The following is a 26,447-nucleotide window of genomic DNA, read 5'->3' as shown; positions in this document are numbered from 1 at the left end:
GGGTATCAGGTGCAGTAATAGAGACACATACGGCAGCAGCGGCTCAGTATTGGGGTATCAGGGGCAGTAACAGGGACACATATGGCAGCAGCGGCTCAGTATTGGGGTATCAGGGGCAGTAATAGGGACACATACGGTAGCAGCGGCTCAGTATTGGGGTATCAGGGGCAGTAATAGGGACACATACGGCAGCAGTGGCTCAGTATTGGGGTATCAGGGGCAGTAATAGGGACACATACGGCAGCAGCGGCTCAGTATTGGGGTATCAGGGGCAGTAACAGGGACACATACAGCAGTAGCGGCTCAGTATTGGGGTATCAGGGGCAGTAATAGGGACACATACGGTAGCAGCAGCTCAGTATTGGGGTATCAGGGGCAGTAATAGGGACACATACGGCAGCAGCGGCTCAGTATTGGGGTATCAGCAGAATGAGGAGTTTGTGCAGATTGTGGATAGATATAGATGATGCTGGAAATGTGAGAATTCAGATGTGGCTTTGTTATAATCTCTGCAGATCAGTCATGTTTGGAGAAGTTGTCATGTTGGTCTGGACCAGATGGAATAGATGAGAAAAGTGAACGATTCCTTCAGAAAGAACATCAGCGGTAAGTCACCATCTATAACTGCTGTAATATCTTATATAGCTGCAGGACCGGTATCTACCTCTACAGTATAAGGTCTCCATATAGGAATATCAGTGTTTTTGTATATAGATGTATTTTAAATCACAGCGCGTCATCTGCTGATGTTCCCCTACACTCACAATTAGGGTGCACCACGTAGCTGTAGTCAGGATTAGCTGGTTAGGGGCCCACTCATATTTTTTCCCCCCACCCCAAGCTGAAGCCCTAACTGCACCTCTAGTCACAATACCTTCTGTTACATTTGTGGAGAGTACACGCTTAAGCTCCACAGATGCACCATGACAGCTCTCATCATGAAAGCCTATGATTTTGCTCATGACAAATCCTGGGCTCCTCACATCTGTTGTGTGAGATGTGCTGTTGATCTTAGAGGTTAACTGAGAGGTTCTCGCAAGTCAATGCCGTTTGCTGTCCTAATGATCAATGATTTGGCAGGAGCAGAAGGATCATGTGACGAACTGTTACTTCTCTGCTAAGAATAAGAAGTCCACTGAATATCCCAATCTGTCTTCAGCTATGAGACCGGTGCCACATGATGACGCTTGTTATGATCCGGTGACCTTGGAGCCGCATGGAACTTTCTCTGTGTTGGTGGAAGCTGTACTGACCGCAAATCCTGAACTTAACACCGCAACTAGAAGTAGCCGTGGGGTGTGCCTAACAAATCCTAGACACCTTGACACAGCCGGAGGACTAAATACCCCTATAGATAGAAATAGGAAATCTACCTTGCCTCAGAGCAGAACCCCAAAGGATAGGCAGCCCCCCACAAATATTGACTGTGAGTAGTAGAGGAAAAGACACACGCAGGCAGGAAACAGGATTTAGCAAAAGAGGCCACTCTAGCTAAAATAGGAAAGGATAGGACAGAATCCTAAGCGGTCAGTATTAAAACCCTTCCAAAAATATCCACAGCAGAAAATACAAAAAATTCCACCATCTAACTAAAGATGTGGAGCGTATATCTGCAACTCCAGAGAATCCAACAAGACTGAGAAAACACTGACACAGTCTAAGCTGGACAAGAGAAAACAAATGAATAGCACAGAATTATTAAGCACACAGCATGTGTGCCACAGAAACAAACACCAAACACTTATCTTTGCTGAATTGGCAGCAAGGCAGGAGGAACCAGACAAAGATCCAAAACCTCCCAGAACCATGGGCAACTGGCAAGGACTCAAGAATCCTGCACACCTAAATATCCCAGTTAGAACTGCAATCAGCAGATACACCTGGCCAGGACTGCAACTGAGGGACAACTGCATTCCCACCTACAACCACTGGAGGGAACCCAAAAGCAGAATTCACAACAGATGCTCTTCCAGTATCAAAGCCACTAGAGTCATGGAGCCTAGAGCAGGCAGCCAACAAAGATGTTGCAGTCCATGGGTCAGAGACGGGAAACAACGCTGATTCAAACTCTGAGCCATGTATGTCTGGTGAGCCTCATGTTCTAACACAGCCAGAAATGAATGACTTGTTCCGGGACTTACGTATCTCAAAACCAAATGCAGAGTTCGTGGATTCAAGACTTCAAGGATGGCATTTTCTGCCTCTAGCTACAATTAAGAGCTGGCTCAGGGATAGGAAACAAAGGGTGGTTATTAATGGAGCACACTCGGACTGGGTCGTGGTTAGCAGTGGGGTACCACAGGGGTCAGTATTGGGACCTCTTCTTTTTAACATATTTATTAATGATCTTGTAGGGGGCATAAAGAGCAGAATTTCAATATTTGCAGATGACACTAAACTCTGCAGGGTAATCAATACTGAGGAGGAAAATTTTATATTACAGGATGATTTTTTTAAACTTGAAACTTGGGCTGATAAATGGCAAATGAGCTTTAATGGGGATAAATGTAAGGTCATGCACTTGGGTAGAAGAAATAAGATGAATAACTATGTGCTTAATTCTAAAACTCTGGGCAAAACCATCAATGAAAAAGACCTGGGAGTATGGGTGGATGAAAAACTCATGTTCAGTGGCCAGTGTCAGGCAGCTGCTACAAGGGCAAATAATATAATGGGATGCATTAAAAGAGGCATAGATGCTCATGAGGAGAACATAATTTTACCTCTATACAAGTCACTAGTGTGACCACACTTAGAATACTGTGCACAGTTCTGGTCTCCGGTGTATAAGAAAGACATAGCTGAACTGGAGCGGGTGCAGAGAAGAGCGACCAAGGTTATTAGAGGACTTGGGGGTCTGCAATACAAGATAGGTTATTACACTTGGGGCTAATTAGTTTGGAAAAACGAAGACTAAGGGGAGATCTTATTTTAATGTATAAATATATGAGGGGACAGTACAAAGACCTTTCTGATGATCTTTTTAATCATAGACCTGAAACAGGGACAAGGGGGCATCCTCTACGTCTGGAGGAAAAAAGGTTTAGGCATAATAACAGACGCGGATTCTTTACTGTAAGAGCAGTGAGACTATGGAACTCTCTGCCAAATGATGTTGTAATGAGTGATTCATTACTTAAATTTAAGAGGGGACTGGATGCCTTTCTGGAAAAGTATAATGTTACAGGGTATATACACTAAAACATAATAAATGAAAATTGGAGGGAAACTCAATTTAAAATGATGCATGGAGCACTCTCTGCTTTTAATATTCATAAACCAGATATAAGACCTAACAGACTTACAGCCTGCCCTAGATGTCAGCAACCTAGCTCTGATTTATTACATGGCCTATGGTCCTGCGGTTACATAGTCCCGTTTTGGGGCCTAGTTTCTGGATTACCAGCCTTTGGAGTAATGTGACAATGGCGATCTTACATTATTGGGAGAATATGAGTGGCGAGAGTTGCGGAGGGAGGGGTCCCCCAATACTAATACATACTATACTTATCATCGTCTACCCCTCAGTTGTCAGATTTAATAGCTCGACTGCATCATTACATGGCGGTGGAGCAAGGGGACGCACTCACAAATAAGGAGGTACAAGCGGCAAATTTCTTAAAAAATGGAGACAGTTTCTTGGAAAACGTGCGGGGCCGATGCAAGGCGGAAGATGATAACTCCCTTCTCTTCCACTAGATGGTTCCTCTTGGAAAAATTGAAGAATAATCTGGGTCCACTACAATTACCAGAGGATTGCTCTTGCCATGATTAGCGTTAGATGTTTTACTACTTTACTGGATAATGGGAAGGCGGGCTAGACTGCCGGTTGGAATGGGTTAGGCGACTCGGTGAAGGCTCCCCGCTCCTTTTCTTACTCTCCTCCCTCCCTTTCCCCCTTCCCTTCATCTTTTATTTCTTTGTTTGTTTTTGTATTTTTGACAATTCTCTCCGCTATCCCATATAGACGTTATAATATTGGCTAAGATTACCTTCGTTATCTCCAAAAGAAGATATTCTTAATCGGTAACCTTTACAAGTACAATGTACAATGTCTAAATCCTATGATTGATGCCAATGGATTGTTGTTTCATATGGTTGTAAATGCAAATTTTCAATAAAAATTTATATTAAAAAAAAAAGAAAAGGCCATTCAGAAATTGGGGGAGATTCACAAGGAGCGGACTGCTGCTGTCCACACTGCCAAAAGTACCAATACCGGGTTTACAGTCAACAGTATCACTGGGCTTGATTAGCAGCAAACTCGCCTGACCTTAACCTCATAGAGAATCTATGGAGTATTGTCAAGAGGAAGGTGAGAGACACCAGACCCAACAATGCAGATGAGCTGAAGGCTGCTATCAAAGCAACCTGGGCTTCCATAACCCCTCAGCAGTGCCGCAGGCTGATCGCCTCAATGCCACGCCACATTGATGCAGTAATTGATGGAAAAGGACCAAGTATTGAGGGCATTTACTGAACATACATTTCAGTAGGACAACATTTCGGATTTTACAATCATTTTTCAAGCTGGTGATATAAAGTATTCTAATTTACTGAGATAATGACTTTTGGGATTTCATTGGTTGTAAGCCATAATCATCAACATTAACAGAAATAAACACATGGAATAGATTACTCTGTGTGTAATGACTCTGTGTGTGATGTAGTTAACTTTTTGATGATATTCTAATTTTGTGAGAAGCACCTGTACATATATAGAAATTAAAGCAATTTTTTACAAATAGTGTATATATATATATATAATTACTGCTTTCTCATTGACTTCATACATTGTGCCCACTATGGGGACATAAAAGAGGGGCATTTCACAATTTAAGTAAAGGATGAAACTTTCCAAAGACAAAAAGATTAATGTTAACGATGTCATGATTTTTAATGATTGATTACTTGGGTCATTGATGATTACCTCTTCAATATTTTTCACAGTTGTTAATAGTAAACTCTGCAACTAAGGAGTTAAATGATCTATGGAGAAGAAAAAAGACCCGTGAGGTAATAAACATATCCAGTATTTCCATTCCTATGATGGAGGATTAGTGGTGAGCGAGCGTGCTCTGATGAGGTGTTAACTCAGCATGCTCGAGTGCTAATCCAACATTTCGGCGTGCCATAAAAGTATGCTCGAGACGCTGCAGGGATTTCTGAAATCTCAGCTTTTTCTTTAAAGCAGCACTTTGTCAAGTCTCTCAGTTTTGCAGCGTATTTCACCCATTCAAGTGAATGATAAAAAACGCCGGTAAAAACAGCAAAACGTATATTCGGTGTGAGGAAAAAAACTGCAGCATTCTGTGATTACAGTCCAAAATCGGACACTGGCAGGAAACAGTCGCACGCCTTATGGAGCATCAGAGGGACCAGCGGTTTTTACAGATACATTCCATTTCTGTAGCAAAGAAGCCTGTAAATGGTCGTGTAAAAGATTAATAGCTGCGGAATAACAGGACGGATTCTACACGGACAGAACACGGAGGACAAGTGAGAAAACCTCGCCCCACTCTCCTGGATTATTGGTACACAAGTGTGAGCGAACCCGAAATATTGCCGGGCAGCAAGTATCTGTGCAGAGCCGATGCTGGAAAATTCTATCACAAGATTCCGTGATGACATCACTGGTGATTGTCGGCCAGGATGACATCACTGGTGATTGTCGGCCATTGTGACATCACAGCCCCTATAAATAGAAGCCGCGCAGGGTTCCGGGTGCCATTTTTGGTTCTATAGTGACGGAGAGCATTTGCAATTTCTCACTATGGCTGAATTACATCTGAATGATTTTCAGGTACAAGCGCTATTGGAGGTTCTTATCTTCCATCGCCCTAACATTGCGCTTCTACCACCCGATGGCATCCTCTGCTTCACTCACCGGCTGGTGGTGCAGCTAGTAAAGGATTGCCTGACTAAACACCGACAAGATCAACTGACGTCAGAGTATCTGACAGATTTATGTCACAACATCAAGACTTTACTACAGCAGGTAAGTGGCGGACGCTCCGCACACAACTTCTCTGTACTCAGAGATAATAATGGTGGGACAGAAGCTTCTTCTTTCCTCCCATATAAAACACGACGAGTCCCCAAATCCTGTATGGAGTCAGTGTATCTGCAGAGAGGAGCAGATGACACATACAATGGCCGCCAATCATCTGAGATTGTTCTTTTTTGTTTCTTTTCTTCTTTATAGGCCGAAAAAAAGTCTCAATCTGGAGACTTGGCTTATATTACAGAACTGGCCGAAAAAATCCTCCGTGTACTAGAACTTCCGGACCGCTCGTCGGACCGCCAGGTAAGCAGCGTCGGACTGGAGCACCTTGGGCCCACCAGAGAAAATCATTCTTGGGGCACACTATGTAGCTACAAAGAAATAAATACAAGACCACCAATTGTGGGGTAAAATACTAATATCAGGGTATCATATAAGATAGTACACTTCTTAATTATATAGCACTGGTTGGAGTAGCCCCATCATAGAATATAAAGTAGGCCCCTCATAGAATAAAAAGTAGCCCCCTCATAGAATTTAATGTAGCCCCCTCATAGAATATAATGTAGCCCCCTCATAGAATAAAAAGTAGCCCCCTCATAGAATTTAATGTAGTCCCCTCATAGAATATAATGTAGCCCCCTCACAGAATTTAATATAGCCTCCTCATAGAATATAATGTAGCCCCCTCATAGAATAAAAAGTAGCCCCCTCATAGAATTTAATGTAGCCCCCTCATAGAATATAATATAGCCCCCTCATAGAATAAAAAGTAGCCCCCTCATAGAATATAATGCAGCCCCCGTCATAGAATATAAAGCAGCCCCCTCATAGAATATAATGTAGCCCCCTCATAGAATTTAATGTAGCCCCCTCATAGAATATAATGCAGCCCCCCCCCATAGAATATAATGCAGCCCCCATAGAATATAATGTAGCCCCCCTCATAGAATTTAATGTAGCCCCCTCATAGAATATAATGCAGCCCCCCTTATAGAATATAATGCAGCCCCCCATAGAATATAATGTAGCCCCCCCATAGAATATAGTTTAGCACCTCAAAGAATATAATGTAGCTCCCTCATAGGGTATAATGAAGCCTCCCATAGAATATAATGTAGCCCCCTCAGAGTATAATGCAGCACCCCTCATAGGGTTTAATGCAGTCCACTCATGGGGTATAATGCAGTCCCCCTCCTAGGGTATAATGCAGCACCCCTCATAGGGTATAATGCAGCACCCCTTCATATGGTATAATGCAGCCACCCTCATAGAGTATAATGTAGCCCTCCCCAAATGGTATAATGCAATCCTCCCTTATAAGGTATAATGCAGCCCTCCCTCATATGGTATAATGTAGCCCTACCTCATAGGGTATAATGCAGCCCCCTCATAGGGAATAATGCAGCCTCCCTATAGGGTATAATGCAGCCCCCCTCATAGAGTATAATGTAGCCCCCTCATAGGGTATAATGCAGCCCACTCATGGGGTATAATGCAGCCCCCCTCATAGGGTATAATGCAGCCCTCCCTCATAGGGTATAATGCAACTCTCCCTCATAGGGTATACTTCAGCGCCCCTCATAGGTTATAATGTAGCCCCCTCATAGGGTATAATGCAGCCCCCTCATAGGTTATAATGCAGGCCCCTTCATAGGATATAATGCAGCCCACTCATAGGGTATAATGCAGCTCCCCTTATATGGTATAATGCAGCCCCCCTCATAGGGTATAATGCAGTCCCCCTAATAGGTTATAATGCAGCCCCCCTCATAGGGTATACTGTAGCCCTCCCTCATAGGGTATAATGCAGCCCCCCTCTTAGGGTATAATGCAGCCCCCCACAGAATATAATGCAGCCCCCCATAGAATTTAATGTAGACCCTCATAGAGTATAATGCATTCCCAAATTGAATGTAGCTCCACAGTCCTACAGTATTATGGCCACCAGGACTCACTCACTGACATATATATATATATATATATATATATAAAAACAAACACAATCCTCACCTCTCCTCCTTGTTCCCCACTGATCCCGGCTCTGCTCCGGTATCAGCAGCTGCACTGCCATTTGCCCAACACACAGCGGGTACGCGATGAAGTGACGTCATCACACACCTTCAGTGTCAGAGGCAGAGGGGAATGATGGGAGATGGAGCGTCGTCTGATGCTCTCTCCTCCATTATTGCTTTCATCTGTGATGCCGATACAGTTGAATGTGGTGCACACTGGGGAGGAGTGCTGGCATTAGGCCCCCCTGACTTACAGGCCCCATAGTGGCCGCTTGGGCTGGGGCCCCTGGGTGAGCGGGGGCCCTGGTCTGCCAGCCATGATAGGGGGCAGTGTTAGACTCAGCCTGTGGCTAACACTGCCCGCTATTAAAGTGAAATTAATATTCACCGCTCTCCACGCCCATGGGGGTGTGGTGTTGAGAGAAGATTCATTTCTTTTTAGCAGCGGGGACAGGCTTTAGCTGCAGCAGCCTGTCACCCACTGCTGCTCCGCTGGCATCAGGCGGGTACCCCTGACTCACGGGCCCCATAGCAGCTGCATGGTCTGCCGCTTCTAGCAATACGCCACTGGCTAGGGCCCCTGGAGCAGCAGGAGCCCTAGGCAGCTGCCTGCCCTGTATGCCAGCAGGTGTCAATGCCTGGGCCCCCTGGAGAATCCTCCAGTTCTCTGGAGGGCCAGTTGGACCCTTCCGGTAAGGAGCCATCAATTGGTGCATCAGTAAATGTTGGTTTCATCCATCCTGATTGATGGATTTGGGGATTTAGTGAAATCTTCCACATATTAATTATCTCTATTATATCTATTAGGAAACACCAGAAGGCGACGACGAATATGGGGAGAATGTGACCCCGGAAATCCCTGACTCTAATAGGAGTCAGCTGGAGCCGAGCAGCGATCTGATTGCAGGTGAGCTGATCACATGACCGTCTACAAGGAATCTCCAGATATTACGCAGCAGGGAATAATGGTGGATTTACTCTCTACTCCGTGAAATGGGACCTGTCAGCACATAATACATATAGGAGTGGTGGGATGATGGCAGAGGACGTTCCCCCCATTATACCCAGATATTACACAGCAGGGAATAATGGTGGATTTACTCTCTACTCCATGTAATGGGGACCTGTCAGCACATGATACATATAGGAGTGGTGGGATGACGGAGTGGAACGTTCCCCCCATTATATCCAGATATTACCCAGCAGGGAATAATGGCGGATTTACTCTCTACTCCATGTAATGGGACCTGTCAGCACATGATACATATAGGAGTGGAGGGATGACGGCGGAGGACGTTCCCCCCATTATATCCAGATATTACACAGCAGGGAATAATGGTGGATTTACTCTCTACTCCATGTAATGGGATCTGTCAGCACATGATACATATAGGAGTGGTGGGATGACGGCAGAGGACATTCCCCCCATTATATCCAGATATTACACAGCAGGGAATAATGGCGGATTTACTCTCTACTCCATGTAATGGGGACCTGTCAGCACATGATACATATAGGAGTGGTGGGATGATGGCAGAGGATGTTCCCCCCATTATATCCAGATATTACACAGCTGGGAATAATGGTGGATTTACTCTCTACTCCATGTAATGGGGACCTGTCAGCACATGATACATATAGGAGTGGTGGGATGATGGCAGAGGATGTTCCCCCCATTATATCCAGACATTACACAGCAGGGAATAATGGCGGATTTACTCTCTACTCCATGTAATGGGGACTTGTCAGCACATGATACATATAGGAGTGGTGGGATGACGGCGGAGGACGTTCCCCCCATTATATCCAGATATTACACAGCTGGGAATAATGGCGGATTTACTCTTTACTCCATGTAATGGGGACCTGTCAGCACATGATACATATAGGAGTGGTGGGATGACGGCGGAGGACGTTCCCCCCATTATATCCAGATATTACGCAGCTGGGCATAATGGCGGATTTACTCTCTACTCCATGTAATGGGGACCTGTCAGCACATGATACATATAGGAGTGGTGGGATGACGGCGGAGGACGTTCACCCCATTATATCCAGATATTACACAGCAGGGAATAATGGCGGATTTACTCTTTACTCCATGTAATGGGGACCTGTCAGCACATGATACATATAGGAGTGGAGGGATGACGGCGGAGGACGTTCCCCCCATTATATCCAGATATTACACAGCAGGGAATAATGGCGGATTTACTCTCTACTCCATGTAATGGGGACCTGTCAGCACATGATACATATAGGAGTGGTGGGATGACAGCGGAGGACGATCCCCCCATTATACCCAGACATTACACAGCAGGGAATAATGGCGGATTTACTCTTTACTCCATGTAATGGGGACCTGTCAGCACATGATACATATAGGAGTGGAGGGATGACGGTGGAGGACGTTCCCCCCCATTATATCCAGATATTACACAGCAGGGAATAATGGTGGATTTACTCTCTACTCCATGTAATGGGGACCTGTCAGCACATGATACATATAGGAGTGGTGGGATGACAGCGGAGGACGATCCCCCCATTATACCCAGACATTACACAGCAGGGAATAATGGCGGATTTACTCTTTACTCCATGTAATGGGGACCTGTCAGCACATGATACATATAGGAGTGGTGGGATGACGGCGGAGGACGTTCCCCCCATTATATCCAGATATTACACAGCAGGGAATAATGGCGGATTTACTCTTTACTCCATGTAATGGGGACCTGTCAGCACATGATACATATAGGAGTGGTGGGATGACGGCGGAGGACGTTCCCCCCATTATATCCAGATATTACACAGCAGGGAATAATGGCGGATTTACTCTCTACTCCATGTAATGGGGACCTGTCAGCACATGATACATATAGGAGTGGTGGGATGATGGCAGAGGACGTTCCCCCCATTATATTCAGACATTACACAGCAGGGAATAATAGCGGATTTACTCTCTACTCCATGTAATGGGGACCTGTCAGCACATGATACATATAGGAGTGGTGGGATGATGGCAGAGGACGTTCCCCCCATTATATTCAGACATTACACAGCAGGGAATAATGGCGGATTTACTCTCTACTCCATGTAATGGGGACCTGTCAGCACATGATACATATAGGAGTGGTGGGATGACGGCGGAGGACGTTCCCCCCATTATATCCAGATATTACTCAGCTGGGAATAATGGCGGATTTACTCTTTACTCCATGTAATGGGGACCTGTCAGCACATGATACATATAGGAGTGGTGGGATGACGGCGGAGGACGTTCCCCCCATTATATCCAGATATTACACAGCTGGAAATAATGGCGGATTTACACTCTACTCCATGTAATGGTGACCTGTCAGCACATGATACATATAGGAGTGGTGGGATGACGGCGGAGGACGTTCCCCCCATTATATCCAGATATTACACAGCAGGGAATAATGGCGGATTTACTCTTTACTCCATGTAATGGGGACCTGTCAGCACATGATACATAAAGGAGTGGTGGGATGACGGCGGAACACGTTTCCCCCATTATATCCAGATATTACACAGCAGGGAATAATGGCGGATTTACTCTCTATTCCATGTAATGGGGACCTGTCAGCACATGATACATATAGGAGTAATGGGATGACGGCGTGGGACGTTCCCCCCATTATATCCAGATATTACACAGCAGGGAATAATGGCGGATTTACACTCTACTCCATGTAATGGTGACCTGTCAGCACATGATACATATAGGAGTGGTGGGATGATGGCGGAGGACGTTCCCCCCATTATATCCAGATATTACACAGCAGGGAATAATGGCGGATTTACTCTTTACTCCATGTAATGGGGACCTGTCAGCACATGATACATAAAGGAGTGGTGGGATGACGGCGGAACACGTTTCCCCCATTATATCCAGATATTACACAGCAGGGAATAATGGCGGATTTACTCTCTATTCCATGTAATGGGGACCTGTCAGCACATGATACATATAGGAGTAATGGGATGACGGCGTGGGACGTTCCCCCCATTATATCCAGATATTACACAGCAGGGAATAATGGCGGATTTACTCTCTACTCCATGTAATGGGGACCTGTCAGCACATGATACATATAGGAGTGGTGGGATGATGGCAGAGGATGTTCCCCCCATTATATCCAGACATTACACAGCAGGGAATAATGGCGGATTTACTCTCTACTCCATGTAATGGGGACTTGTCAGCACATGATACATATAGGAGTGGTGGGATGACGGCGGAGGACGTTCCCCCCATTATATCCAGATATTACACAGCTGGGAATAATGGCGGATTTACTCTTTACTCCATGTAATGGGGACCTGTCAGCACATGATACATATAGGAGTGGTGGGATGACGGCGGAGGACGTTCCCCCCATTATATCCAGATATTACGCAGCTGGGCATAATGGCGGATTTACTCTCTACTCCATGTAATGGGGACCTGTCAGCACATGATACATATAGGAGTGGTGGGATGACGGCGGAGGACGTTCACCCCATTATATCCAGATATTACACAGCAGGGAATAATGGCGGATTTACTCTTTACTCCATGTAATGGGGACCTGTCAGCACATGATACATATAGGAGTGGTGGGATGACAGCGGAGGACGATCCCCCCATTATACCCAGACATTACACAGCAGGGAATAATGGCGGATTTACTCTTTACTCCATGTAATGGGGACCTGTCAGCACATGATACATATAGGAGTGGTGGGATGACGGCGGAGGACGTTCCCCCCATTATATCCAGATATTACACAGCAGGGAATAATGGCGGATTTACTCTTTACTCCATGTAATGGGGACCTGTCAGCACATGATACATATAGGAGTGGTGGGATGACGGCGGAGGAAGTTCCCCCCATTATATCCAGATATTACACAGCAGGGAATAATGGCGGATTTACTCTCTACTCCATGTAATGGGGACCTGTCAGCACATGATACATATAGGAGTGGTGGGATGATGGCAGAGGACGTTCCCCCCATTATACCCAGACATTACACAGCAGGGAATAATGGCGGATTTACTCTTTACTCCATGTAATGGGGACCTGTCAGCACATGATACATATAGGAGTGGTGGGATGACGGCGGAGGACGTTCCCCCCATTATATCCAGATATTACACAGCAGGGAATAATGGCGGATTTACTCTTTACTCCATGTAATGGGGACCTGTCAGCACATGATACATATAGGAGTGGTGGGATGACGGCGGAGGAAGTTCCCCCCATTATATCCAGATATTACACAGCAGGGAATAATGGCGGATTTACTCTCTACTCCATGTAATGGGGACCTGTCACCACATGATACATATAGGAGTGGTGGGATGACGGCGGAGGACGTTCCCCCCATTATATCCAGATATTACACAGCAGGGAATAATGGCGGATTTACTCTCTACTCCATGTAATGGGGACCTGTCAGCACATGATACATATAGGAGTGGTGGGATGACGGCGGAGGACGTTCCCCCCATTATATCCAGATATTACACAGCAGGGAATAATGGCGGATTTACTCTCTATTCCATGTAATGGGGACCTGTCAGCACATGATACATATAGGAGTAATGGGATGACGGCGTGGGACGTTCCCCCCATTATATCCAGATATTACACAGCTGGAAATAATGGCGGATTTACACTCTACTCCATGTAATGGTGACCTGTCAGCACATGATACATATAGGAGTGGAGGGATGACGGCAGAGGACGTTCCCCCCATTATATCCAGATATTACACAGCAGGGAATAATGGCGGATTTACTCTCTACTCCATGTAATGGGGACCTGTCAGCACATGATACATATAGGAGTGGAGGGATGACGGCGGAGGACGTTCCCCCCATTATATCCAGATATTACACAGCAGGGAATAATGGCGGATTTGCTCTCTACTCCATGTAATGGGACCTGTCAGCACATGATACATATAGGAGTGGTGGGATGACAGCAGAGGACGGTCCCCCCATTAAATCCAGATATTACACAGCAGGGAATAATGGTGGATTTACTCTCTACTCCATGTAATGGGACCTGTCAGCACATGATACATATAGGCGTGGTGGGATGACGGCGGACGACGTTCCCCCCATTATATCCAGATATTACACAGCAGGGATTAATGGCGGATTTACTCTCTACTCCATGGAATGGGACCTGTCAGCACATGATACATATAGGAGTGGAGGGATGACGGCGGAGGACGTTCCCCCCATTATATTCAGATATTATACAGCAGGGAATAATGGCGGATTTACTCTCTACTCCATGTAATGGGGACCTGTCAGCACATGATACATATAGGAGTGGTGGGATGACGTCAGAGGACGGTCCCCCCATTAAATCCAGATATTACACAGCAGGGAATAATGGCGGATTTACTCTCTACTCCATGTAATGGGGACCTGTCAGCACATTATACATATAGGAGTGGTGGGATGACGGCGGAGGACGTTCCCCCCATTATATCCAGATATTACACAGCAGGGAATAATGGCGGATTTACTCTCTACTCCATGTAATGGGGACCTGTCAGCACATGATACATATAGGAGTGGTGGGATGACGGCGGAGGACGTTCCCCCCATTATATCCAGATATTACACAGCAGGGAATAATGGTGGATTTACTCTGTACTCCATGTAATGGGGACCTGTCAGCACATGATACATATAGGAGTGGTGGGATGACGGCGGAGGACGTTCCCCCCATTATATCCAGATATTACACAGCAGGGAATAATGGCGGATTTACTCTCTACTCCATGTATTGGGGACCTGTCATTACATGATACATATAGGAGTGGTGGGATGATGGCGGAGGACGTTCCCCCCATTATATCCAGATATTACACAGCATGGAATAATGGTGGATTTACTCTCTACTCCATGTAATGGGACCTGTCAGCACATGATACATATAGGAGTTGTGGGGTGACGGCAGAGGACGTTCCCCCCATTATATCCAGATATTACACAGCTGGGAATAATGGTGGATTTACTCTCTACTCCATGTAATGGGGACCTGTCAGCACATGATACATATAGGAGTGGTGGGATGACGGCGGAGGACGTTCCCCCCATTATATCCAGATATTACACAGCTGGGAATAATGGTGGATTTACTCTCTACTCCATGTAATGGGGACCTGTCAGCACATGATACATATAGGAGTGGTGGGATGACGGCGGAGGACGTTCCCCCCATTATATCCAGACATTACACAGCAGGGAATAATGGTGGATTTACCATCTACTCCATGTAATGGGGACCTGTCAGCACATGATACATATAGGAGTGGTGGGATGATGGCGGAGGACGTTCCCCCCATTATATCCAGATATTACACAGCTGGGAATAATGATGGATTTACTCTCTACTCCATGTAATGGGGACCTGTCAGCACATGATACATATAGGAGTGGTGGGATGACGGCGGAGGATGTTCCCCCCATTATATCCAGATATTACACAGCAGGGAATAATGGCGGATTTACTCTCTACTCCATGTAATGGGGACCTTTCAGCACATGATACATATAGGAGTGGTGGGATGACGGCGGAGGACGTTCCCCCCATTATATCCAGATATTACACAGCAGAGAATAATGGCGGATTTACTCTCTACTCCATGTAATGGGACCTGTCAGCACATGATACATATAGGAGTGGTGGGATGACGGCGGAGGACGTTCCCCCCATTATATCCCGATATTACACAGCAGGGAATAATGGTGGATTTACTCTCTACTCCATGTAATGGGGACCTGTCAGCACATGATACATATAGGAGTGGTGGGATGACGGCAGAGGACGTTCCCCCCATTATATCCAGATATTACACAGCAGGGAATAATGGCGGATTTACTCTCTACTCCATGTAATGGGGACCTGTCAGCACATGATACATACAGGTATAGGAGTGGTGGGATGACGGCAGAGGACGTTCCCCCCATTACATCCAGATATTACACAGCAGGGAATAATGGCGGATTTACTCTCTACTCCATGTAATGGGGACCTGTCAGCACATGATACATATAGGAGTGGTGGGATGACGGTGGAGGACGTTCCCCCCATTATATCCAGATATTACACAGCTGGGAATAATGGTGGATTTACTCTCTACTCCATGTAATGGGGACCTGTCAGCACATGATACATATAGGAGTGGTGGGATGACGGCGGAGGACGTTCCCCCATTATATCCAGACATTACACAGCAGGGAATAATGGTGGATTTACTCTCTACTCCATGTAATGGGGACCTGTCAGCACATGATACATATAGGAGTGGTGGGATGATGGCGGAGGACGTTCCCCCCATTATATGCAGATATTATACAGCTGGGAATAATGGTGGATTTACTCTCTACTCTATGTAATGGGGACCTGTCAGCACATGATACATATAGGAGTGGTGGGATGACGGTGGAGGACGTTCCCCCCATTATATCCAGATATTACACAGCAGGGAATAATGGCGGATTTACTCTCTACTCCATGGAATGGGACCTGTCAGCACATAATACATATAGGAGTGGTGGGATGACGGCGTAGGACGTTCCCCCCATTATATCCAGATATTACACAGCAGGGAATAATGGTGGATTTACTCTCTACTCCATGTAATGGGGACCTGTCAGCACATGATACATATAGGAGTGGTGGGATGACAGTAGAGGACGTTCCCCCCATTATATCCAGATATTACACAGCAGGGAATAATGGCGAATTTACTCTCTACTCCATGTAATGGGGACCTGTCAGCACATGATACATATAGGAGTGGTGGGATGACGGCGGAGGACGTTCCCCCCATTATATCCAGATATTACACAGCTGGGAATAATGGCGGATTTACTCTCTACTCCATGTAATGGGACCTGTCAGCACATGATACATATAGGAGTGGTGGGATGACGGCGGAGGACGTTCCCCCCATTATATCCAGATATTACAAAGCAGGGAATAATGGTGGATTTACTCTCTACTCCATGTAATGGGGACCTGTCAGCACATGATACATATAGGAGTGGTGGGATGACGGCGGAGGACGTTCCCCCCATTATATCCAGACATTACACAGCAGGGAATAATGGTGGATTTACTCTCTACTCCATGTAATGGGGACCTGTCAGCACATGATACATATAGGAGTGGTGGGATGATGGCGGAGGACGTTCCCCCCATTATATTCAGATATTACACAGCATGGAATAATGGTGGATTTACTCTCTACTCCATGTAATGGGGACCTGTCAGCACATGATACATATAGGAGTGGTGGGATGACGGCGGAGGACGTTCCCCCCATTATATCCAGATATTACACAGCAGGGAATAATGGTGGATTTACTCTCTACTCCATGTAATGGGACCTGTCAGCACATGATACATACAGGAGTGGAGGGATGACGGCGGAGGACGTTCCCCCCATTATATCCAGATATTACAAAGCAGGGAATAATGGTGGATTTACTCTCTACTCCATGTAATGGGGACCTGTCAGCACATGATACATACAGGAGTGGTGGGATGACGGCGGAGGACGTTCCCCTTTAATAAAAAGTATTTCTTTGCTGAAATCCAATGTGCCAGTCAGGAGAAATGTAACATAGAAGCCATATGCAAATCAGGATGGAAGTGCACTGGGGGCGGGGACGAAGGAGTCCGAGTGCAGTGACACGCCCCCAGTGCACTTCCAGGATAATTTGCATATGGCTGCTATGCTTCAGCTCTCTTCCCATCACTCACATGTGCAGTGAGGGTGGGGGCTCCTCATTCATGTGGTGATTGGGGGTCCGCCACCACTTACATTACCTTTATCTGTGGGTGCGCTGTACGTTCTCATATGTAGAGTCCCCATATAACGAGTATTAATCCCATTTTCAGACGTCTTGTCATTTCTCCCTTATATTACGGTATTATGTATGTAGGACTGATATCGACTAATACATTTTATTTTCTCATCACGTTATCATTATTTTAGTACCATCAGCGCTGGCGTATCCCGACAGTGGAATCTGTAAGATCCCGGAGATCCAAGAATCCGCCGATGTAAGTATCATAGAGATATGGGGGTGTCTGTGTATCACCAGATCATGGGGTGTGAGTGACCCGTCCAGTATTATCCCCATATAACCATGGGACGGCTCTGTTCTAAGTGTAGAGGACACTGTGGTCTTAGAGAATGGCATTTATATTAAATGGAATCTGTCACCAGGTTTATGCTGTAGCATAATGTAGGGACAGAGACCCTGATTCCAGCGATATATCACTTAATTTACTGGGGTCAGCAGATGTGATAATATCCCTGTCTTCTCTGCTGCAGATCTAGCAGAGCTCTGAATGCTGAACCTTGTAGAACACCGCCCACACCACTGATTGGCAGCTTTTCTGTATACACTGTGCATAGGCAGAAATCTGCTATACCGTGGTGGTGGGTTTACAGAGTACTAGGACAACATGGCATGAGACACATAGTCCTAGTGATAATCTCCGGCTGATAAAACACTGATTTTATTAAAGCAACAGCAGAAAGTCTAGTAAGTAACACATCGCTGGAATCAGGGTCTCTTTCCCTATATCATAACTGATCCCAGATTACATAGCACAGACCTGCTGACAGATTCTCTGCAAGTTCTGCCCTGTGTGATCTCGCGTTTTATCCAGCACTTTACAATTATATCGATATATAGAGGATCCGCTTTATATTTCATCCGTGTCTGCAGAGCGTCGGCTCGTATCGTCCCCTACATCGGATCAGTTTAAATTAGCTGGGACATAATAAAGGAGGAAAAGTTATTACATCCTGAGATGTTTTCCAGCATCTACTGTATCTTACCAAGACAACAACGAAAAAAAAAGGGCGAGTGATAGTCCTGAAGACAATTGTAACAATTTTTATTGAAAATACATATAAAATAACAAGTATATAATAAAAAAATCTTACATGTAAGGACAAGATTGAATGAGAAGCCAAATGAGAACAGAAAAAACGACCCTCCATAATGCTGGTGAAGTGGATATGGGGAGTGAATCCTGGAGCTAGTGTGAAGAGATTAGTAGAAAGAAATGCCCCCATAAAGTGCTGGTGCAGATCTAAGGACAAGCACCATAAAGTGCTGGTGCTAGTGCAGATCTTAGGACATGCACCATAAAGTGCTGGTGCTAGTGCAAATCTTAGGACATGCACCATAAAGTGCTGGTGCTAGCGCAGATCTTAGGACATGCACCATAAAGTGCTGATGCTAGTGCAGATCTTAGGACATGCACCATAAAGTGCTGGTGCTAGTGCAGATCTTAGGACATGCACCATAAAGTGCTGGTGCTAGTGCAAATCTTAGGACATGCACCATAAAGTGCTGGTGCTAGCGCAGATCTTAGGACATGCACCATAAAGTGCTGGTGCTATTGCAGATCTTAGGACATGGTTTTCTTGGGAGGATGGAATACAAATGATATAATTTTCGGGTTATGAAGGTGAAACCTTATCCCATACTAGTAGTGGAACACTAAACCACCCCAGCAAAATCAAGTCCACAGCTCCCGAGGAAGCCCATTCAAAACGCGCGTTGGGGCTGGCTGAGCGCCCATCCTAGTGGGATACTATGGGGAACATCCTGGACTGATGGGGTAGACGTCATTGTTTGATATGTACTTGATTTATACTCACACTAGCTCCAGGATTCACTCCACATATCCACTTCACTAGCATTATGGAGGGTCGTTATTTCTGTTCTCATTTGGCTTCTCATTCCATCTTGTAAGATTTTTTATTATATTTGTTATTTTATATGAATTTTCAATAAACATTGTTACAATTGTCTTCAGGACTATCACTCGCCCTTTTTTCGTTGTTGTTTTGGTTAGTATTTGTGGAGTGTCCTTGAAATATTGGGCGCATTATACTCACTGGGTCATGGCGCTGATTTCATTATCTATACTATTATGGTTTCTGCTTTAGTATTATTGTATTCAGCTTCTATATCTTAGTATTATTTCTTATTCTTTTCTAGGACTTGATTAAATCATTGATCCCGGCAGGAGAGCCGCGTATAAGCGACTATGAAACTATCAAACTGATCAGCAGCGGTGCTTTTGGGTGAGATTTCTATTAACATAATCCCCATTTCTCAGGGTTCCCTATGACAATGCTTCGGCCTCTGTGCTCTGCCATTCAGTGTTATCATAGGGAGAAGATCTGAGTCCACATCACTGTCCACATCTCAATGTCACTATTCAGCTCCATTATATACAGCAGAGCGAACTGATCTGTAACACATCTGTCTGTAAGGAAAGGGATGATATCATAGAATACATGACACCCACCGGTCCTAGACCTCCTCTGTTCTTATGCTTCCTCCTGATCTTTCGGGGCCCCATTATGAAGCTGGTAATAGTGATTGGCTGCACACGGTCACGTGAGGGGTGACGCGATACTGACGCCGATGACATCTCCACCCTCCACCATGACCATGTCAGTCCAATCACTGGCCTCAGCAGCAGAAGGGAGAACAACCAAAGACAGAGGATGGCGGACTGCAGTGATGGACCGGGGAAGGACCAAGACAAGTGGGTGTAATGTGTTTAATTACTTTTTATCGTCTTCTTGTCCCTCCATTATTTATTCTGCCTTGGGCTGTGGAGAAAGACTAAAAACCATCTTCTTACAACAATTGGAGCAATTTACATTTTGACTAATTATTATTGTTACTGACTTGTATCTACTGGTCGGTTATAGCGAATCTGCCCAAGATGAATGTCAGCAGATTCTCTCATCTATAATGTGACCTGGTGAGGGCAGACGGGGCGCGGTGCGACCTCCCATCATCTATGTAGTGTTATTTCATGGATTTCTAGATGTGGATTTCTAGTGATGGCCGGACTGCTGCCATTAATCATTAGTACAAATGATCACGTAATGACTTCAATATCCAGACTGTTAAGGGTTCATTATAAACCATGGATTCTCCTTCTCTCCAGGGCCGTCTGCTTAGTGCGCCATAAGGGATCACAAAACATCTTTGCTATGAAGAAAATGGCCAAGAGGAACCTGACTACTTCTAATAAAATGGAAAGGACATATATCGAGAGGGACATCCTAACATTCGCAGATTGTCCCTTTGTGGTCTCCATGCTCTGCTCCTTCCCTACTAGATATCACCTGTGTATGGTCATGGAGTATGTGGGAGGTAGGACACGAACATTGTGTAGTATTCAACTCATGTCTGCTGACATCTTATCACCTCTCATATCATTAAGACTTGTCCCCGTGGATGTTACATTCCCACAGAGCATTTACTATAGGTTGTCTATTAAAGTCATTGATGTGTGTGATCTCCCCGTATGTCCGCACTGAGAACGTCAGTATCTCCAGGTGTAGACCAGATACGAGATCACTTTATGTCATGAGCTACTTGGACGACAATTTCATCATGACCTCAGACTAATATTATGTACATTATATCTTTATATATTATCCCCTGCCCCAATGTTTCCACTCACTTCTCTTCATACATCATGGTGCTCCGCTGTATAAACCCCTCACCGGTCATATTTCCTTTCTTCTGTAGGTGGAGACTGTGCGACCCTTCTAAGCACCAGGGGTCCTTTCTCTGTCCCGATGGCCCGCTTGTACTTTGCAGAAGCAGTCCTTGGTGTGGAATACCTGCATAGTCACGGTGTGGTGCACAGAGACCTGAGGCCACAGAAGTAAGTGAATACCTGTAGTATAACAAAGGGGGGGAGTTATCCTTTATTATCTCACGGTCTATGAAGCTAAAATCATCTTCTCTTTCACAGCCTCCTGATAACATCTACTGGACATATTAAAATTACCGACTTTGGATGTTCAAAACTTGGTGTCATGATACCAAACACCAACACCTACAAGCAATCAGCAGAGAACATCTCCAGAGAGTTCCAGGACCATGAGGTCAGCATTACCTACAGGAACTTAGCTTGTTCTGTACAAATCTCATAACTCTATTTTGTCTTCCCTACGTTCTTCATTTCTAGAGAGCTTTTCCACTGATATTTTATCTTCTGTAATTCTGATTTTATGTCAAGAGCTTGTCATAATAATAGTTTCATCGATTCTCATTGCTTTTTTCTGTTGGTTTCCAGGAGTGTGGCAGCCCTTATTACACAGCCCCTGAGGTCATCCTGAAGAACGCCTATGGAAGACCTGTTGACTGGTGGGATATGGGCATCATATTAAATGAATTTTTCATGGGAATTGCACCATTTGATGGGGCTTCCCTATCTGAGTTTTATGAAAATGTTGTCACTGGTAAGTAAAATAATCTGATCATTGCTTTTACTGGTTATCTTGGTTTAGTTACTTCCTTTGCTTTATCTTACAGTCCTGTAAATAGGTTTTATGTTCTTTAATTTTCTATATAACAGGAAATATCATTTGGGATCATCATTACAGTCCTCCACCCGATGCTAAGGACCTCATCACTCAGCTGCTGAAAACAAATCCTGTGGATAGACTTGGGACAGGTAACAGATACAATAATATCAATATTCCCTTGTTACACCGAGGACACATCACTAATGTCCATGAGGAACATTAATTCTCTATCAGCTTCTCCATTTATAGTTCTCTTTGCTAAACTTTTCATTCTATTTCCTACATGTCTGCTCAGTTGTGTAATTAGTTCAAATTAAGATACGTTGTTCAGATATGAAGTTGTCTCTGACAATGTCCGCATCACTTTTGTTTTCCTTTATCCAGGAGGAGCTTTTGAGATCAAGGGTCATCCATTTCTTAATGACTTAGACTTTGACACCCTTCTAAGTCAAAATCCGGTGTACGTTCCTCACCTTGCATCAGATGTGGACACCAGCCTATTTATCAGTAAGTAGGAGACGTCATCTAAACTAAGTATCTGTTTGCCTCGTCTTCCTTATTTTGTGACAATTGGTTCCCATTAATAAATGGTGACTGTGTTATACTGACAACCTCTAATAACACTTCATTACCTATGTCTTGCAGACCATTCTAATATGGAAAAACATCTAGTCTCAGAGGGTGAGAAGGGCATAAGTGAGGACAATGAGAGCCTTGTCTTCAAAAATTTTACATCATCTTCTGAAAGGCTTTCTAAAGTAAGTATGTGTTAATACATCCAAAATATATATAAAAGACCTATGAAGGTAGACATACAATTATTTAATATCTTATTGCTTCCGCATGTAGCTCTGTACCACCGTTACCAGGATGAAGATTAATGAGAATCCCAAGTCTTCTCCAGATCATACCCAAGAATCCAGCACAAATATTTCAGAAATGTGAGTAGATTATGGGGTCATTATTGGGAGGTCTAGGCTGATTTATGTGCACAACACCAAATATAGGACATAATTACCATAGTATCAAATGCAGAATCCACCATCCCAAGGTTAGAGGAAACCGCTCGTGATAACAGCCCATATCTGCGTACCTGTGACCGGTCATGCATTTTTCATGCTGCCTACACTGTAGGAGAGATGTATTATTACATGCCAGACATTCTTAATTCCGCTCCAATCTATAGAAGGTAGCGTTGAGCAGAAGACCTTCCCCACTATGGCAGTCATATGTCTTATTAGGCCCATTAGTCCATGTTCTTCTAGTGAGACAACCCCTTTTATACTGTGTTTTCTTGCAATTTACATGTTTTTATTCTTCGAAACAGGCAGAAAGAATCTGATGACGACGCTATTATCATCTTGTCATCCTCGTCCCCACTATCAGGTATGTCCATGTCTACAGCACCAACAATGGGAATGTTGACTTCAAGGCTCAAATATATCCACATGGTTTTTCTGTAATAGGTCTCCTATGTTATCCATGTTTCATGGATCCCAATTATGTTGCCCATGGGCCCATACTGTACCTCTAGTTCCCTAATTTTGTAGTTTCTTTCATGGATTCTGTGAGATACGTTGTAGCGTCCAGTAACCTCCATCATCATAAGGTGACATAATCTCTTATAGTAGAATATCATCAGTGATGCACCACATGGTGGCATACAGGGCCCTTACTGCTCTAGATCAGTGACACATCTAATGCCCCTCAGATGGGATTATGTACATTATATAGGACTTATTCTGCCCTATTATGATATAACTAGATGGTAGCCCGATTCTAACGCATCGAGTATTCTAGAATATGTATGTAGTTTATTTATGAAGATTTTAGAATAATACATTGAATACACAGTCTTCGGCCGGCCGCGACCAATTAGCGAAGCGTGGTTCTATTCCCGCGCCAATTCGTGGCCGGACTCCGCTTGTCTGATTGTTCGCGGCCGGCCACATAGTATGTAGCACAGCCACGTAGTATATAACAGCCCACATAGTAAATAGCACAGCCACGAAGTATATTGCACAGCCACATAGTATATTGCACAGCCACGTAGTATATTGCACAGCCACGCAGTATATAGCACAGCCACGTAGTATATCGCACAGCCCAAGGAGTATATAGCACAGCCCACGGAGTATATAGCACAGCCACGTAGTATATAACACAGCCCACGGAGTGTATAACAGCCCACATAGCATATAACACAGCCACATAGTTTATAATAGCCCATGTAGCATATAACATAGCCCACGTAGCGTATAACAGCCCACGTAGTGTATAACACAGGCCAAGTAGTGTATAACACAGGCCACGTAGTGTATAACACAGGCCACATAGTGTATAACACAGCCCACGTAGTGTATAACACAGCCCCCGTAGTGTATAGCACAGCCATGTAGTGTTTTGCACAGCCACATAGTACATTGCACAGCCCACGTAGTATATTGCACAGCCCAGTTAGTATATTGCACAGCCCACGTAGTATATAGCACAGCCCACGCAGTATATTGCACAGCCCACGCAGTATATTGCACAGCCTACGCAGTATATTGCACAGCCCACATAGTATATTGCACATCCCACGTAGTATATTGCACAGCCCATGCAGTATATAGCACAGCCCACGCAGTATATTGCACAGCCCACGCAGTATATTGCACAGCCCACGCAGTATATTGCACAGCCCACATAGTATATTGCACAGCCCACATAGTATATTGCACAGCCCATGCAGTGTATTGCACAGCCCACGCAGTATATAGCACAGCCCACGCAGTATATTGCACAGCCCACGTACTATATTGCACAGCCCAGTTAGTATATTGCACAGCCCACGTAGTATATTGAACAGCCCAGTTAGTATATTGCACAGCCCATGTAGTATATAGCACAGCCCACGCATTATATTGCACAGCCCATGCAGTGTATTGCACAGCCCACGTAGTATATAGCACAGCCCACGTAGTATATTGCACAGCCCAGTTAGTATATTGCACAGCCCACGTAGTATATTGCACAGCCCACACAGTATATTGCACAGCCCATATAGTATATTGCACAGCCCACGTAGTATATTGCACAGCCCATGCAGTGTATTGCACAGCCCACACAGTATATAGCACAGCCCACGTAGTATATTGCACAGCCCACGTAGTATATTGCACAGCCCACGTACTATATTGCACAGCCCACATAGTATATAGCAATGTGGGCATCATATCCCTGTTAAAAAAAGAATTAAAGTAAAAAATAGTTATATACTCACCTTCCGTTGGCCCACGGATCCAGGCGAAGCGCTTACCGATGCTCCTCGCACACTCCGGTCTCAAGAGTGCATTGCGGTCTTGCAAGATGATGACGTAGCGGTCTCGCGAGATCGCAATGCAAGGAGCGGTCAACGGAGCGTCGCGAGGAGAGGGAAAGGCCTATTCTGGATCCGAGGGGCCGACGGACGGTGAGTATATAACTATTTTTTTTATTTTTTTTATTATTTTTAACATTAGATCTTTTTACTATTGATGCTGCATAGGCATCATCAATAGTAAAAAGTTGGTCACACAGGGTTAATAGCTGCGTTAACGGAGTGCATTACACCGCGGCATAACGCGGTTCGTTAACGCTGCCATTAACCCTGTGTGAGCGCTGACTGGGGGGGGGAGTATGGACTGCGGGCACTGACTGCGGGGAGCAAGGAACGGCCATTTTGCCGCCGGACTGTGCCCATCACTGATTGGTCGTGGCTGTTTTGCCGCAACCAATCAGCGACTTGGGATTTCCGTTACAGACAGACAGAAAGACGGAAGTGACCCTTAGACAATTATACAGTAGATACCAGATTATCAGGACTATAGGAGACAGGACTAGAACAATCCTACTATATACAGGAGACAAAGCAGATCCCATTAGGATACGTCATTACTGAGGTTTTTATTTTACTTTCTGATTAGAATTTCCAGCTCAGGAGGAAAGAAAATCTCCAATAAATCTGAGTAAAAACGAAGAAACATCAGAAAATGGA

This window comes from Ranitomeya imitator, unplaced genomic scaffold, assembly GCF_032444005.1.
Source record: "Ranitomeya imitator isolate aRanImi1 unplaced genomic scaffold, aRanImi1.pri SCAFFOLD_172, whole genome shotgun sequence".
NCBI lineage: Eukaryota > Metazoa > Chordata > Amphibia > Anura > Dendrobatidae > Ranitomeya > Ranitomeya imitator.
Note: the sequence above shows the minus strand (reverse complement) of the source record.